The following is an 18,075-nucleotide window of genomic DNA, read 5'->3' as shown; positions in this document are numbered from 1 at the left end:
AATACTCCAGACACAATAGTCCAACGGATTGGTATCCGGAGATTTTGGTGGCCATTGTGCGGCTGGAAATGAAGCGAGGAACTTCATTTTGTAACAACTAGCTGAAGGCGCGTGCTGAGTGCGATGGTGTTGAGTCCTGTTGGAATATCTAATGTCTGCGGCCAAAATGTTTGCTTGCCTAAGGCTTTAATACACTCTCAAGAATATTTTCGCGATAATATTCGGCATTTATTCTGATGCCACGGTCGATTAATACGAGCGGAGAGCGACCATCGGCTGGCTGTTATGGCGGCCAACACCATCACCATGGCCGGTGCCTGTGTTTTGGTGGCCAACTGAAGGTGCACATTTTCAGCTGACCTCTTTGGCAAGTGAAAACGATTATTTTGTTTGTTTACAAACTGCCGGACAACGAATGTTTTCTCATCGGAAAAACCCAATTTCGGCAGTTCACCACTTTCGGCCAAGCGAAGCAACTTTTTAGCTCTTTTGAGTCTATTTTCTTTCTGCTGCGGTGTAAGTTCTTGCACTCTTTTGGAATTTCAATGGCTTTACCGAGCTCATTTTTCAATATTTGCCGAATGGAATTTTGCGATATGTTTATTTCACGAGCCATTTTTCAGCCACTCCGACACGGGATTCGATCAAGTCGCTTCTTTACCTTTCGAACCATTTCTGCAGATGTTGCTGTTTTCTTCCGTCCACATCCTTGACGTAGGGCTAGGTTACCAGTATCACGGTAACGAGCGATAGTACGGGACACAAAAGTTTTTTTTCACATTTAAATGCTGGAGTGCTCTAACGATAGCCACTTTTGTTTTTCCAGCCAAATATAAAGAAATCACACTATCACGATTGAATTCCATCACAAATAACTTTTTTTCTGGAAAATTCTCACCAAAATGCTTTTGTACACTACAATAATTTTAATAGCTGTTGGACGAGTGTCTTAGAAATGACACCAGTCTGAATGTGGTTGCAGTTTGTTCATCTCATCCTGTGTATATGTGTTTTTAATATTTAATATATATGAATTTCTGGCCTTTGGGTAAGATTTAAACTTTTGATATCTTCTAGGGCCTATAGTAGAATTTTATGACGAATAATTTTGTAGAATATTTGGGCTTTCTCCGATCCCGTTTAAAGAGCGTTTTAACCATATTTTGAAAAACGAACCAAAAATACCCCTTTGGTGACTCGCTCGAGGATAAAAAAGGTTCGCCAATATAATCCTCTTGTTTTGATCTGCAACATTGCTGAAGACACTATATACCTTATATGTAAGGGTTTCAAGAAATTTTAATCCGAAATTTCCCAATAGTGTGGAAGAGGGGGAACTTGCCCTCCCTATTGAGGTTACTTTCCGATTTAAACTTTCAAAACGCCAATATACGTATCTTCTTTTTCAGCTCTACTTTCATAATCTGCGGATTTCCCTCGTAATTATTGTAAAAATTGAAATTTGTTGTGGCGTTTATTTATTTCCTTTGATTTCCCAGTGAATTGGAAAGTTCTTTTAGAAACAGAAAAAAAAAAATCGACACCATTCGTCGACACCATTTCTACTTTCATTTGAAGTTGTGTCCCCTATTTTCTCGTTTTTTTCTTTTTCTCCCTCTTCTCTTTATCCTTTTCCAATCAAAGTCGTCATAGATAAAAAGTACAAACAGAAAATGTTTACTGGAGCCTAGTCTCTGTACATAAATCGTACAAATAAAATGTCCAAAGTTTTATTTTTGCGTAGGCAGGCTGTACACATTTCAAAAAGCCAAACAGCAAGAACAACAGCAACAACAATTCCGCTATGCCATATATAGTCCTCTTTGGCATTATTTGCAATTCATTTTCCGTTTTATACCAGCGAGCGACCACCACGTTCCTATTTGGTTTCGTTTTTCCTCCATTTTTTTCCATCCATCCAGAATGAAAGCAAAAATTTATGGCATTACAATTTTCGCATTACACTCACACACACACACACACTCGCACTCGAACACAACAAAGAAGTTGTAGTGAAATTTCAGCTCACCACTCCAGTGATGAGGAACACAGACGAAAATGCAAAAACTGAAGGAAACTCGAAAAGAAATCTCATTGGATTTGGTGGTCCCATTACCCCAGCCAACGCCAATGATTCGAATTCACCATTCCTTTTTGCGTCTCTCTTATTTTTTCTGGATACAACGTCGTATTCGTAGAACAATTATGGCATATGATGACAAATTTGTAGGAAAAATATGAAAAATGATTTTGCTGTGTAGGCTGGCGAGGAGGCTAAATATTGAGTTTATAAATAGGAAATTGAAGCTGCAGCATTTTGTTCCGAAGAAGAAAGAGAAGTTGAACATTTTGCTACAAATATACGTTGATTGATACAGTTCTATACAGGAGTTATTTTCTTTTCTGTGTTATCGAAAAGATTTTTTAGAACATTTTTTAAACATTTCTGCAGAAGTCTCAGTTACGGAAGTTTTAGAGTTTTAAATAAGTTTTTTACCGGAAACCTAGATATCCAATTATCAGACAGGTTTGCTGTTTGAAAGGGGTTTTTTTCATAAGAAATTCAGTTATCGAACAAGTTTTCTTTAAAAAAGTTCTTAAAAAATTTATCTTTAGCAACTCGTGTTATCGAACTTGTTCTCTATAAAATATCTAGTTATGGTCCAAGTGTTATATAGAAAATTGAGTTATCGAACCATTTTACTCTAAAAAACCGAGTAGGGAAAAAAGATATCTTTACATTCCGACGTTATCGAACGGATTTTCAAAAAAAAAAAAAAAAAATGTCCATAAGAAATCGATTTATCGAAAAACTTTTATGTTGAAAACACTGATTGTCGAACAAGCTTTCTTTAGAAAAACTTTTCAAACCGAATAAGATTTCTAGTGGAACCACTGTTACAGGACAAATTATTCACATGAAACGTGTTATCGAAAAGGTATTTGATAGAAAACTCTATAATCGATCAAGTGTTTTTTTTTTTCCATAATTCTATGTTATTGACGTAGTTAGGAAATTTAAGAAGAAAACCTCGTTTATCAATTACAATTTTTGTATAATAATTTGTTATCGGTGAAGTTTCCCTTATAAAACTCTGTTATCGATGGAATTTTCTATAAAATATTCCGTTATAGATGAAGTTGTTTATAGAATACTCGGTTATCGTTGAAGTTTGCTATAAAAATCTATTCTATAATATACTTAGTTAAATATTAAGTTTTTTTTATAGAAGTTTCGGTTATCGATGATGTTCGCTATAGAAATCTCCGATATCGAGGACATTTTCTATATAATACTTTGTTTGGAGTTTTTTATAGGCAACCCTACTATCGATGAAGTTTTCCAGAGAACACTCAGTTATCAATGAAATTTTCTATAGAAAATCTGTTATCGATGATATTTTCGATACGAGACTTTGTTATCGAATTAGTTCTCTTTAGAAAACTCTGTTATCGCTTAAGTTTTCTATAAGAAAATCTGGTATTGATGACGCTTGTTATTGAAAAAATGTTTTCGATGAACACACAAATCGAAAATTTTTCTATAGAAAACTCTGCTAACGATTCAGTTTTCTTGAGGATACTTGTTATCGATTAACTTTTCTATAGAAAACTTTGTTATTGAAGCAGTTTTCTATCAAAAATTTTGTTATCGAACTAGTTTTCTAGAGAAAAAAACTATTTTTCCCCTATAGAAAAAGATTTTGATAATTTTCTATAGAAAATTCTATAGAAACTTTTATTATCGAACAATTTGTGGATAGGCCTAGTTTTATGTATCGAACCAGCCATTTAACATAGAACGGTATTATCGAACTAGTTTTCAGGAAAGAATTGTTATCGGCAGTTTTCTATAGAAAAACTGTGTTATCGAACTATTTTTCTATAGAAAACTTTATTGTCTATCCAGTTTTCTATATAAAACTTTGTTAGCGACCTATTTTTCTAAAGAAAACTTTGTTATCGAACCATTGTTCTAAAGAAAACTTTGTTATCGATGAAGTTTTCTATAGAGAACTTCGTTATCGATGAAGTTTTCTTTAGAAAACTGAGTTATTGGTGAAACTTACTATAGAAAAATGTGTTATCGATGTAGTTTTACATAGAAAATTCTGTTATCAATTATGTGTTCTACATGTCCAAAGTTTTCTATAGAGAACTTCGTTATCGATGAAGTTTTCTTTAGAAAACTGAGTTATTGGTGAAACTTACTGTAAAAAACGTGTTATCGATAGTTTTACATAGAAAATTCTGTTATCAATTAAGTTTTCTACAAAAAACTAGAAAAATTAAATTGTCTATAAAAATTTTGTTGTCAACTATGTTTTCTATAGAGAACTCAGTTACTCCATATAAAACTCAGTTATCGATGAAGCTTATTATAGAAAAATCTGTTGTCGATGTAGTTTTACATAAAAAATTTTGTTATCGATTAGGCTATTTATAGAAAACTTTATTATCGATTATGTTTTCTATAGAAAAATTCGTTATCCATGTAGTTATACATAGAAAACTCTGTTATAAATTAATTTTTCTATAGAAAACCCTGTTATCGATTAAGTTTTCCATAGAAAACATTGTTGTAGATTAAGTTTTCTATAGAAAACTTTGTTATTCTATGGATAGCTGTGTTGCTGAACCTGTTTTCTATAGAAAACTTTATTATCGAACCAGTTGTTTTTCTAGAAATTTTTTTATAGAAAAGCTGTGTTATCGAACTAGTTTTCTATACCAAACGTTGTTATTATGTTTTCTACAGAAAATTTGGTTATAGAATTATAGTTATAGTTTTTTTTTTGTTATCGATTAAGTCTTTTATAGAACACTTTGTTATCCATTATTCCTCCTGTAAAAAGCTCTGTTATCTTTGAAGTTTTTTTGTAAAAAAAAACTCTATAGAAAAATCTATTATTGATTAAGTTTTCTTTATAAACCTCAATTCTCGCTAACATTTTTTAAGGGAAACTTTGTATTTTCTATCGAAAACTCTGTTTTCTGTTGAAAACTCTCTTATCAACAATGTTTTAGTTTACTTTAGGAAACGTTTCGATTTCCATATATAACTTTGTTTTCGATCTAAATAGTTTATATAGAATCAGTTTCCACAGAAAAAATTAGTTGTCTATAAAAGAGAAAATATATGTTTTTCAACTAATGTAAACAATTTTTGTCAAGGTGTTCTGCCATTGTCTACTCCGTCAGTGTGTTGAACTCCCACATTTCTCTCGGCACACAATCGATTCTTTCATTCATCGCAGAATTCACATTTAATCATAAGACAAAACAAAAAAAAAAAAAAAAAACACAATTTGCAAATAAAATTAACGCCATACAATATGGAAACATTTGGGCAAATATAAATAATTTCTGGTATCTGTAAAAATTATTATTTTCTGGTGACGGTTATAAATGTAAAGTAACGTAACTCAAATGTCGATACAAAAAATAAAAAAATAAATAAATGAAAAAAAGAAAAAAGATTAGAACTAAAAATCATAATATTCTTAAAAAAATGAAGAATTTTCAAAAAATCGTATCTGTTATTTGTTTTAATCGAAACCAACAAGATGACCTATTTTGCATTTCATGTGGCAGTAAACGATAATATTATAAAAGAAGAACAAATATAATTAATATCAAATAATTAAATAACCCAAGTGTGACGCCAAAGTTAAGTATTTTCGCAAGTGAATGATGATAGAAAAAATGAAAAAAATAAAACACTTTATGAGGCAGGGGCGGCCAGAAAAAGCTGCTAATTATTTTATTAAACAATATATGGAGGAACACACCCGGGAATGGCATTATTAATTGGCACCACACGAGCAGTCATTTATTAATAGATAAAAAAACTTATGGAGATCGTTGAAATATTTCGTTAATATGATAATCAAATATGTAGTGAATTTTTTATGGGAAAAGAGTTTGTATTTTTATTTAGTCTGTCCATTGCTCGAGAGATGGAGAATGTGTGTCATTCTTTGAAAATTAAAAAAATATATATAAAAAATTAGAATTGTAAATGGGGTCGCAATCTAGCTTTATATTTCCCCAACCGGTACTTGGTCGAAATCAGAGTTATTCCGTTTTCCATTTCCACCAATGGAAAGTTGACATTTTGCCAAAAATTGCGCGTTCAAAATAAATATTGTCTCTAGAGCACGCGTTGATTTGGTTAATTGCAACAGCAAAAAATATTTACTTTGTTATTGTTTTTGTTGTGCTGGCCGTCTTCTGTCTGTCATTCACTGACTGCTAAACCAAAATGACACTTAAATTTCCATTGGAATTTTCATTTCATTGTTATTGCGAGAGATCTTGTTTTCGATGACTTTTCTATTTTGAAAACCATTTTCGTTTTGGCCAACATCCAGCTGATGAAGTTGATCAACTAAATTCAGAACAAATAGCCTTTTTATTTTATGAAAATTTTCAATTTTTTTATAATTTTTGTTTATGGAATTTTAATTTAGTTTTTTTTTTTTCTCACATTGTGCTGAAATATGATTCTTTGTGACTCACTCATTTATTATCTGATAATTAAATAAATTTGTTCAATTTAAAAAATATTTTTGCGGTTACATATCGTCTTGTGATGAGAATTGGTGGAAGAATGTGGAAATTCCAAGAAATATTCAAGAAACCACAGAAATTATTTACAGATTACATTTCATGGCAATGACAACTGAAAATTGTGACTTAGGTTTCATTTTTTGAAGATTAGGAGGCAAAACAAAAGACAATTTAGCGAGGAAATGTAGACGGCTTACAAATATTCTTTCGATAACAAGATGCTTTAAGCTTTAAGAAAATACTTGTTTGATAACAAAGATTTCAATAGAAAACTATGTCGATAACGAAGTTTTCTATAGAGAACTGGTTCGATAAGGTTTTCTAAAGAAAACTAGTTCGATAACAACGTTTTTTTGTAGAAAACTGATTCGATAAAAACGTTTTCTATGGAAAACTGGTTCGATAACAATGCTTTTTATATAAACCTGTTCCGATAATAAACTTATTTGTAGAAAACTGGATCGATAACAAAGTTTTCTTAGGAAATCTAATTAATAACAAAGTTTCCATAGATAACTAGTTCGATAATACAGTTTTCTATAGAAAACTGGTTCGATAACAATTTTTTTCTCCAGAAAATTGGTTTGATAATAGAGGTTTTTATAGAAAACTGGTTCAATAACACCGTTTTCTATAGAAAACTAGTGCGATAACATAGATTTCTTTACAGGAAACTAGGAAACTAGTTCGATAACAAACTTTTCTAAAGAAAACTATCACTTTTCAATGGAAAAGTGGTACGATTAAAAAGTTTTCTATACAAAACTGGTTCGATAACTAGATTTTCTATTAAAAAGTATTTCGATAACATATATTTCTATAGTAAAATGAATCGATAATAATGTTTTCTATAGAAAACTGGTTCGATAACATAGTTTTCTGTAGAATACTGGATCGATAACAAAGTTTTCTAAAGAGATCTGAATATATAACAAAATTTTGCACAGAAAACTGGTTCGATAAAAAAGTTTTCTACAGAAAATTGGTTTGATAACAAAGTTTTCTATAGAAAACTAGTTCGATAACAAAGTTTTCTATGGATAAAGATAGTTCGATAACAAACTTTTCTATTGAAAAGTATTTCGATAACATAGTTTTCTATAGAAAACTGATTCGATAACACAGTTTTCTATAGGAAACTGGCTAGATGACATATTTTTCTATAGAAAACTGATTGGATGAAAACGTTTTCTATTGAAAACTGGTTCGATAACAAAGTTTTCTATAAAAAACTGCTTCGATAACAAAGTTTTATGTAGATTACAGGTTCGATAACACAGTTTTCCAAAGAAAACTGACTAAACAATAAAAATTTCTATAGAAAACTGGTTTGGTAACATAGTTTTCTATAGAAAGCTGGTTCGATAACAGAGTTCTCTTTAGAAAAATGGTTTGATAACAAAGTTTTCTATAAAAAACAAGTTCGATAACAAAGTTTTTTGTGGAAAATTGGATCGATAATAAAGTTTTCTATGGAAAACTGGATCGATAACAACGTTTATTTTTAGGAAACTGGTATGATAACAAAGTATTCTATAGAAAACTGTTCGATAACACAGCTCTATATACAAAAATTGATCGATATGACAGTTATTTACCGAAAATTGACCTTTCTATGGGAAACTGGTTCGAAAATACAGTTTTCAGTTGAAAACTGGTTCGATAACAAAGTTTTATATAGAAAACTGATTCGATAACACAGTTTGATATAGTAAAGTGGTTCGATTACAACATTTTTTATAGGAAACCGGTACAATAACAATTTTTTTAAAGAAACCTGATTCGATAGCACAGTTTCCCATACGGAAACAGATGAAAACCCAGTTTTTTTATAGATAACGGGTTCGATAACACCCAAAACTTCTTCAATAATTCGTTTTGCTATAAGAACCATATTTAATATCAACATTCTCTAGATGTGATATTGGTCTTGTGAATTTCATACCCACAATCCTAGCACTACTCATCCATTCATGGTCAAAAGATCAAAATAAAAACCATATTTTTTGCTATGATTTTATTTTATTGTTTCAAATATAAAATTATTTGCAAAAACCGAGATAAACAAAATAATACTTTTTTGGAACACGTCATGGTGGTTGGCGAAAGTTTTTTTCTCTTTCTAGAGATGACTAAAGAAATTATTGTATTTTTTTACCAATTTTACAAAGTTGTTGTCATTGTTACGGCAGGCCCTTTTTTCACAATGATTTTGAAAAATAGTAAACTGAAATCTTCAACAGACAAAATTTGAAATTAAAAAAGTTTAGCAACATTAAATGTTGTTATCTGCAAACATCATTTGCAATACTCAACCTAAAATATACAATAAAAAAAATCAGCAACAACATCATCATCATTCTACAACATGACCAGAGTCACTTATTCAGTCATATCGACATACAGAGATATGTTTGTACGTAAGTATGTCCATCCGACACATCACACAAACAGGGCCCAAATTGTGAGTCTTTGCGAATGGATGAATGGCAGCCCCTGCCGCCAAATGTGGTGGTCATCCCATAAAAATACACACGCATGGCCCGGCATTATGATGACTACTCCGCTGGTTTTTTTGATGGCATCCAAAAGCCAGCAGCAACAGAATATTCACCAAAATCTCATTTGGCATTCTTCACTTCGTGCCAAAAAAAATAAAAATCAACAAAATGACGAAAACACCAACAACTACAATACAACAATATGCAAATATCTAAATTTCTTTGCCAACCGAAAAAAATATTGAATTCATTGGACTATATTCGACGGAATATGGGAACATTATTATTTTCTTTTCTTACAACAACCAAATAATGTATTTCGAATACAAGAAAACGAAAGTGAAGAGAATTTTTATGATGTCAAATGGGTTGGGTGTGTGTGACAAGAAAGTTTTGAGAAATGAAATCGAATCGAAATTGCAGAATCAAAATGTATACTAATGTGAACCAATTCGAGTTCGATATTGGAAACAATTTGTCGATAACAGGCTTTCCAATAGAAACTAGATCGAGAATAGAGTTTTCTAAGGAAAACTTAATCGATATAATGGTTTTCTGAAGGAAACTGGAACAAACACAAAGTTTTCCAAAGAAAACATCATCGAAAATAGAGTTTTCTGTAGAAACATCGTTTCCTATAGAAAATTTTATTGATAACACTGTTTTCAATAGGAAACTCTTTCGATAACAAAGCATTCTATAAAAAGTAAATGCAAAAACAACGTTATTTTATAGAAAATTTCATCGATGACATAGTTTTTATAAGAAATTTTTTTGATAACTGTATTTTACAGAAAACAATGTCATCGGTAAATTTTTTTGTGTAGAAAAACTGCTTAAAAACTTCACTATAGAAGTTTTCTACAGAAAACTTAATCGATAAGAGAATTTTTTTTTTATAAAATAAATTTTTTTTATAAAATAATCGATAACAGCTTTCGTATAAAGAAACTTCATCGATAACAGAGTTGTAAGAGAGTTTTCTTTGAAAACTTTATCGATAACAGAGTTTTCTATAGAAAACATAATCAATAACAGAGTATTTTTACTGAAAACGTCATCGATTACAGCATTTTGCATTGAAAATGTTCCCAGGAACAGAATTTTTTATAGGAAACATGTCCGATAATAGAATTAGAAATAGAAAACTTGTTCCATAACACATCGATAATAGGGCTTTCTATTTAAATTTCTAAAATAAACTCGCCAACAGAATTGTCTATAGGAAACTTAATCGATAAGAGTTCTCTATAAAAATATTATCGATAATAGAGTTATAATCCATTATCGAATGCAAAGTATCCTAAACAAAACTTGATTGATAATAAAAACTTCTATGGAACACCGTTTCGATATGAGAGTTTTCTAAAGAAAACTTTATCGATAACAACGTTGTCAAATAAAATAATACTGATTTTTTCGAAAACTTTTTTCCATAACACAGTTTTTTAATAAAGTTTTAACAGAGCATAGGAAGCTTTATCTATAACAGGATTTTCTATAGAAAACTTCATCGATAACTGAGTTTTCTATAGAAAAGTTAATCGATAACTGAGTTTATAGAAAACTTCATCGACAACTGAGTTTCTTATAGAAAACTTCATCGATAACTGAGTTTCTTATAGAAAACTTAATCGATAACTGAGTTTTTTATAGAAAACTTCATCGATAATATAATTCCTTGCAGAACACGTTTTGGGAACATTATTTCTACACAAAATCTTATCGAAAAAAATTTTATAGAAAACCTTATCGATAACACAATTTTCTGAAAAAAATCATATGTCATAACAGAATTTTCCATAAAATTATTTATCGATATCAGAGCTTTCTAAAGAAAAAAAGAATTAAAATACAGGGCTTTTTATTAAGCGTCGTCGAAAACAACATTTGCTATTTTTTGATATAGATAAACAGATTCGATAACAACGTTTTATATCGAAAACAGGTTCGATAACAAAAAATTCTATTGAAAACAAGTTTGATAGCAAAGTTTCCTATAGAAAATATGTTCGATAAAGAAGTGTTCTACAGAAAACATGTTCGATAACAGCCTTTTTATAGAAAACAAGTTCAATAACCACTTTTTCTATGGAAAACAAGTTCGATAACAACGTTTTCTATAAAAAACATGTTCGATAGGAAAGTTTTCTATAGAAAACATGTTCGACAACACAGGTTTTTATGGAAAGCTTTTTCGATAATGCAGTTTTCTATGGAAAAAAGGTTCGATAACGGATTTTTCTATAGAAAACTTATACGATAACAAAGTACAACATTTATATAGAAAATATGCTCAATAACAAAGTTTTATATAGGAATCATAAACGATAAAAAAACTATGGAAAACTTAATCGATAATAGAGTTTTCGTTAGAAAATTTTCTCTATAATAGAGTTTCCTATAGAAAACCTGTTCGACTACAGAGTTTCCTGTGTAACATTTTTCCATTGCTTCCGTTTACGATTGTAGAGTGAGAGCATTCCATCGGAAATGTTTGCTAAAATTTATATAAAAACCATGTCAAATAATAGGGTTTGCCAAATGCTTCGATAACACAATTTTCTATAAAAAAAACTTGCCCTATAACACAGTTTTCTTTATTGAAAATATTCGATAAAAAACGTTTTCTATAAAAAAAACTTGTTCGATTTGTATAGGAAATTGGATCGATACCATATTTTTCACAGGGAACATAATCGATATGTCCATCGACAATAAACTTGTTAGATTGCAAAATTTTCGATGGACAATGAGTTCGATAACAAATTTTCATATGTTTTCAATAACAGTGTTATTAAATTGAAAAGTGTTTCGATAACAGTGTTATCTTTTGTTAGTGGTTTACAATATTTTTTCGATAGCTGTTTCATTTAGAAATACATTTTATATAACACAATTTATTAATGTATTTTATTTTTCTCTATTTTCAGGTGTGTATTTTTCTGAACATAGAATAAATCGTGTAAGTTGTCAAAATATATCTTCTGCCCTATTAATCCAAATAATCGATATTTATCGAAAAGTAACATACAATCTGTGTCGTGTTAAAATTTATCTGGAACCTAGATTCTTTAGACTTTGAAGCCATCATGCCCGCCTTTCTATTTCTGTTTTTATTTTTCTTACTTTTTGTTATTTATTACATTTATGGCAATTTGTCCCACAACAACATAAATTATAGATTCTTGTCGATTTTGTCATTTAATCGTCACTTAACATTTACATTACACGACTCCAATGGTGACTTATATGGTTTATAATGCCACATCTTGTTTTGTCCATCAGCCGGAGAGATACACTCACACACCAGAACACATACACACTTGCATGCATGCACGCATACATCAGTCGGTACCCACGAAAGAGATCTTTGTCAATTGCTGCTGCACTATCAGATCGAGTCTCTACCCAAGTGTCATACCATTCAAGTAAATCATTCTCCAATTCTGTAACTATAAAAAGTTATTTCAAATGTGGTGCGGTAGTAATGGGAAGTGAACTAAGTCGGAGGGATTTGCTATAGAAAAAGAAAATAGTTTTCTATAGAAAACTGAATTTGTCGTTGAAGTTTTTTGTAAAAAAAATGAAAAAAATTCCATGTCAAGAACATTTTCTGTAGAACATTGAATGTTCCACAAACCTCGAATAAGTTTTCTATAGTTACTGTGGTTAATTAATAGGGTTTCCCTTTGTCTCCCATTGCCGTTACTATTTCCCTAGTTATATCCTCAGCCATATCGCTACAGAAGGGTATACAGGGTGAGATAAAAAAATGCAACAAAGTAAAAAAGCCATAATTTTTACATTTCTTCTTAAATTTTATTGAATGAAAGCAAATACTGTCGGAAATAGCATTGTATTTTAGAATAAGTTTAGATTTATTCGAATTGGTTACCTTTGGCACGCATTATGGTCTTCCAACGGCCAATGAAACCGTCACACGCTGCCCAAATGTTGCTCTGCTGTATTTTGGGCCAAGCGCTAGCTTGAGGTTATCGACACTTTGGTATTTTTAGTGCCAACCTTGCTTTCCAAAATGCTCCAGACACCATATAGTACAACGGATTGATATCCGAAGATTTTGGTGGCCATTGTGCGCTGGAAATGAAGCGAGTAACCTCATTTTGTAACCATTCTTGGGTGGCGCGTTCTGAGTGCGATGGTGCTGAGTTCTGTTGGAATGTGCAAGGTCTGCGACCAAAATGTTTGGGCCCCCAGGGCTCTAATACACCCTCCAGAACATCACACCATCACCATGGCCGGCACTTGAGTTCTGTTGGTCAACCGAAGTTGCACATTTTCAGCTGACCTCTTTGGCAAGTAAACACGATCATTTTGTTTGTTTACAAACAGCTGGACAACGAATGTTTTCTCATCGGAGAAAACCAAATTCGGCAGTTGACCACTTTCGGCCAAGCGAAGCAACTTTTTAACTCGTTTGAGTCTATTTTCTTTCTGTTGCGGTGTAAGTTCTTGCTTTTCACTTCTTGGAATTTCAATGGCTTTACCCCAAGCGTATTTTTTAATATTTGCCGAGTGGAATATTGCGATATGTTCAGCTCATGAGCCCTTTTTTGGCCACTGCGACGCGGTTTTCGATCAAGTAGCTTCTTTACTTTTCGAACCCTTTCTGCTGATGTTGCTGTGTTCTTCCGTCCACTTCCTTGACGTCGGGCTACGCTAGCAGTATCACGAGCAATGCTACGAGACACAAATTTTTTTTTTTTTTCACATTTAAATGCTGGAGTTTCTAACGATAGCCACTTGTGGTTGAATTCCATCACGAATTACTTTTTTTTCTGGTGAATTCTCAACAAAATGCCTTTGTACGCTTGTAAACAATATAATGAGCTGTCACTGGAATAATTTTAACAGCTGTCGGATGAGTGTTAAAAAATTATAGTCTGAACTTGGTTGCAGTTTTTTCATCTCACCCTGTAGGGTCCGTTTTTCTTCAAATTACACACATCACAGTATTTTTAGTAGTCCAAAGTCTGGTGTGAAGACGGATTATATCGGTCCACTCTTTGTGATACCTCCCCCACAAAAGGGTGAACATTTTGAAAATTCATGGAGTTCCTAAAACCCCAAATTAAAATCCGATTCCATTCCAGACCTGGTACATCTCAATATTTCCATCAACACAAGATCTTATATAAAGATGGTAGAGATCGGACTATTTCTTCTGGTACCTACCCCACATAGGGCTCAAGATTTTGAAAAACTGTACGAAAGCGAAATAATCTTCAAATTTCACACATACAAACATTTTTGCTGACACACTATCTGTTCTGAAGATGATATATATCTGCGAACCCCTTCTGGTACCTCTCCCACAAAAGGGTCACAATTTCCAATTTTTTTTATCTGTCATAACTTGCGAAACATGTCAGCGACTCTTTACAACTTGCCATATAAAAATATTTCTCTCAATCATAAATCGGATATGAATATGTAATTTATCGGAATTTATGATTTCGCATAAAATTGGATATAAATGTTCAATTTTCTTGTAATTTTGCCCATACTAATATTTGTATCTGTATTAGATGAAGTATGAAAATGGTCCGCCATATCTGAAACTTCTCCCATATTTCCACATATTCCAAAAATTTACACATATTCCAAAAATTTGCACATGAAGTGAAGGAAGTAGTCGATATAGTCCAAATCTGCCACGTTGCAATATTTATATCAGTCTTAGATCAGATACGAACTGGTCAATAATGGCCAACTGCTTCGGAACATCCACCATAAAGGGTCAACAGTTTGATGAATAATCATAACTCAAGGCTGGTGGTATACATCTGTCGGAAAACCCGACTGATACAATTTTACTTGTTTTTATTGTAATTTGTAATTTTGTGACTTAGTCTCTTTTGCTTTGCCAACGGCCTTCTCACATTGAATGTGAACAGCATACTAAATTACATTTTTTTTGCTTAAGCTGAAGCTATGAATAAATTTTTCTTGTTTTTGTATTTTTTGTTTTTGTTTTTGAAATTTGTGTGAATAACATGAGCTTTTACAACGAACTTGTTGTAGTTGTTTTTGTTGGGAGACTTTAGTTAATTTTTGTTTTTTTTTTTTTTTTTTGTGTTTTTTCTGTCGCTTCTGAGACTTTTTTAGACGAACACAAAAATACTACACAATAATATCAATATGACTTTTAGCGTTGGTATTGTTGTTGTCGCTTTTGTTTTTGCTTTTGCTGCTGGTGATGTTTTTGTTTTAGTCAGTCATTCAGTCAGTCAGTCGTTCGTTCGTTCATGTGTTTGGCATCTTCTCACTTTGCTCACACACTTTTGTTGTAGCTGAAATTTTTTATTTTATTTTTTTTTTTGTATTTTTTTTTTTCAAACAAGTGAATAATTTAAGAGCGTCAGCATATGCCGCCGCAGCCTTCGCCAGCGCAGCCATGAAAAACAAAAACACAAAACTTTTTTTCGTAGGGCTTTGGACAACATTCAATGAAATCGCACATTTTAGTCATACTTTAACAACGAAAACGAAAAGAGGCGGTAAAATAGAGAAGAAGGAAAACAAAAACACAGAAAATAAAGTCGAAAAATACGAGGGGGAAAAACATTTAAACAAACGCGGAAAACGCAGCGCGAGTGAATAAAAAAGAAAATAAAAATCAATAACAAATGGAAAAATAAATAAAAATTAAATGTTTTTCATTTATTTTTAATACAAAAAAGTAAAATAAAAATAAATAAAAAAAATAAATAGAAAATTTAAAATATAATAAATAAATAATTATAAAAAAATAATTGAAAAAATATGTTTTAATTAAAGCAAATTGTGTGGATTTTATTTATTTCGTGTAAATATTAAATCCAAAACAAGAAAGTTATCGGAATTTTCTTTTTCTTTTGCAACGACAAAATAAGTGATTTTTGAATTTGAATGTGTCTGCCTGCTGTGGTTCAAATGTAAAAAAATCAACGTTTCGAAAAATAACAACAACTTAATTTGATAAGTGTATTTTAAAAACAAAAATGTAAGCAAATTTTATTTAATCCTTGGATTAATGTGGAAATAAATTCAAATAATTACAAAAAAAATTAAAAATTGTGAAAAAAAAATTAAAAAGTAAATAAAAATACTATACAAAAAATGCAAAGTTCACAATTGCCAAAAATTCTTGACCGAATGTTAATTGAGAAATTAGTTAACAAAGCAATTTTGTGAATTTAAAAATTAATTAAAAATTTCTAAAGTGAATTTATTTAATATAATTCTATCGTATTTCTTATATATTAAAATATACCTGATATGGATAATTAAAAAAAATGAAAAAAAAATCTTTATTTAAAGTCCATGTTTAAAACAAATATTCAACTAGTAAAAATGTAAGAGTTCGGCTGGACCGACAAATACCAAATTCCAGACAAGTACTGAAAATGCTTAAAATGAAGGGGTACCGTTATATGGGGGTTACACGAAAAAGTTGACGGCTATAGTCCATTTTCGAACTCGAAATAAGTTCGGACCCAAAAATAATATTTATTAAATTTCTCTATCTCTGTCTCAATTCCTTCAGAATATAACCTGATTACAGCAGACGGACGGACAGAGGGACGGACATAACTGAGTCAGATTAGAATTTTACCCTGATCATGTATATATGTAATTTGTTGGGTCTAAAACGATTACTTCGATGAGGCACAAAAAAAAAGCCACACTTCTAGATTCTACTTTGAGTACTTCCAAAATACTTCTAAAAATGCCCGATTTTAGTTCCTCAAATATACTTTTAGAAACCCCCCTTAACCCACCAAAGTCCCCCAAAAATCGTTTAAAATACAAGTATAAGAGCCGATACGACACCCTCCGATGGACATTATAAGACTCCTTCTAAAGATACTTTCTTTTAGAATCCACATTTATAGGCTGAAAGAAGGAGAATCCTCAAAATATCCACCTTTGCATGCTGCTTCTCTCAAATATTCCTCAAAAACTCACATTTTGAAGGCTGACATCAGTCTTCCAAGAATACTTTTTGAAATCAACTTTCATAAGTCTCTCATAAAAAAGTATTTTTTATTGCGCTGAAGAAAACGTTTCAAAGTCCCAACATATATGAGCGCCTCTTTTGCAATATAAGTCCCCCACAAACTTTTTAAAAGTCCACCTTCAAATGAAAAAATATCTCGTTCAGAAAATCTTTGAAAAAAATCTTGAAAATAATTCCAGGGGAAATACATTCATCCACATTTATAGACGGACATAAGCCCCTCTAAAAAAATATACCTCAAAAATGAGTTAATAATAATAATTTGCCTTAGGTACCTGACAAATACTCTGAAAATCCATGTTTAAAGTCTGCGCTGACTAACTGAAAATTACTTCAGAAAATATTTAAAACCCACGTCACAAGACCTCTAGAAAATCTCTTCAAAATCCAGGCCCTAAGACCCTCAGAAAATTTTTATGAATCTTCATCCCAAATTCCACCCAATTCCCTCAGAAAATCTTTTAAAAACACACGTCCCAAGACCATCAGAAAATCTGTTAAAAATTCGCGTCCAAAGTCCCTCAGGAAATCTGTTAAAAAATCCAAGCCCAGGTTTCTCAGAAAATGTAAAAAAAACTACATCCCAAAACCCTCCCAAATCTATCAGAAATTCTGTTAAAAACTCTAGTTAAGGCCTTCATTTTTTAAGTCCACGTTTCAAGTCCCTCAGAAAATCTGTTAAAACTCTACGTTCCAAAACCTTTAGAAAAACCTTATAAAAATTACACGTCGTTCAGTTAATCTTTTGAAAACCTACGTCCCAAGACCCCTAGAAAATCTGTTAAAACCCTACGTCCAAAGTTCATTACAAAATCTCTTAAAAAAGACCTCCCAAGTCCCAAAATATTTCCAAGTCTATCAGAAAACCTGTTAAACCCCAAGTCAAAGTCCCTCAGAATATCTGGTGAAAATCTAGGTACCCAGTCCCTCAAAAAATCTTTTTAAAACCCTCGTCTCAAGTAGCTCAAAATTGTT

The 18,075-nt window shown here is 31.5% G+C and overlaps 1 protein-coding gene across 3 annotated transcripts in view; it reads left to right on the top strand.

The window, feature by feature from the left end:
• Positions 1-18,075, top strand: part of LOC101901317 (GTPase-activating protein CdGAPr) — a 220,957-nt gene that overhangs the window by 130,771 nt on the left and 72,111 nt on the right. Inside the window, exon 1 of one of the 3 annotated variants that reach the window (XM_059130255.1) lies at positions 15,828-16,083. The exons of the other annotated variants lie outside the window; for them this stretch is intronic. The gene's annotated coding sequence lies outside the window, so the exon portion shown is untranslated. Of the gene's footprint in view, positions 1-15,827; positions 16,084-18,075 lie in introns of those variants that run through there. 3 annotated transcript variants of the gene reach the window in all.

Source organism: Musca domestica, unplaced genomic scaffold, assembly GCF_030504385.1.
Source record: "Musca domestica strain aabys unplaced genomic scaffold, Musca_domestica.polishedcontigs.V.1.1 7, whole genome shotgun sequence".
NCBI lineage: Eukaryota > Metazoa > Arthropoda > Insecta > Diptera > Muscidae > Musca > Musca domestica.
Note: the sequence above shows the minus strand (reverse complement) of the source record. Positions and strands in the feature narration are given on the sequence as shown.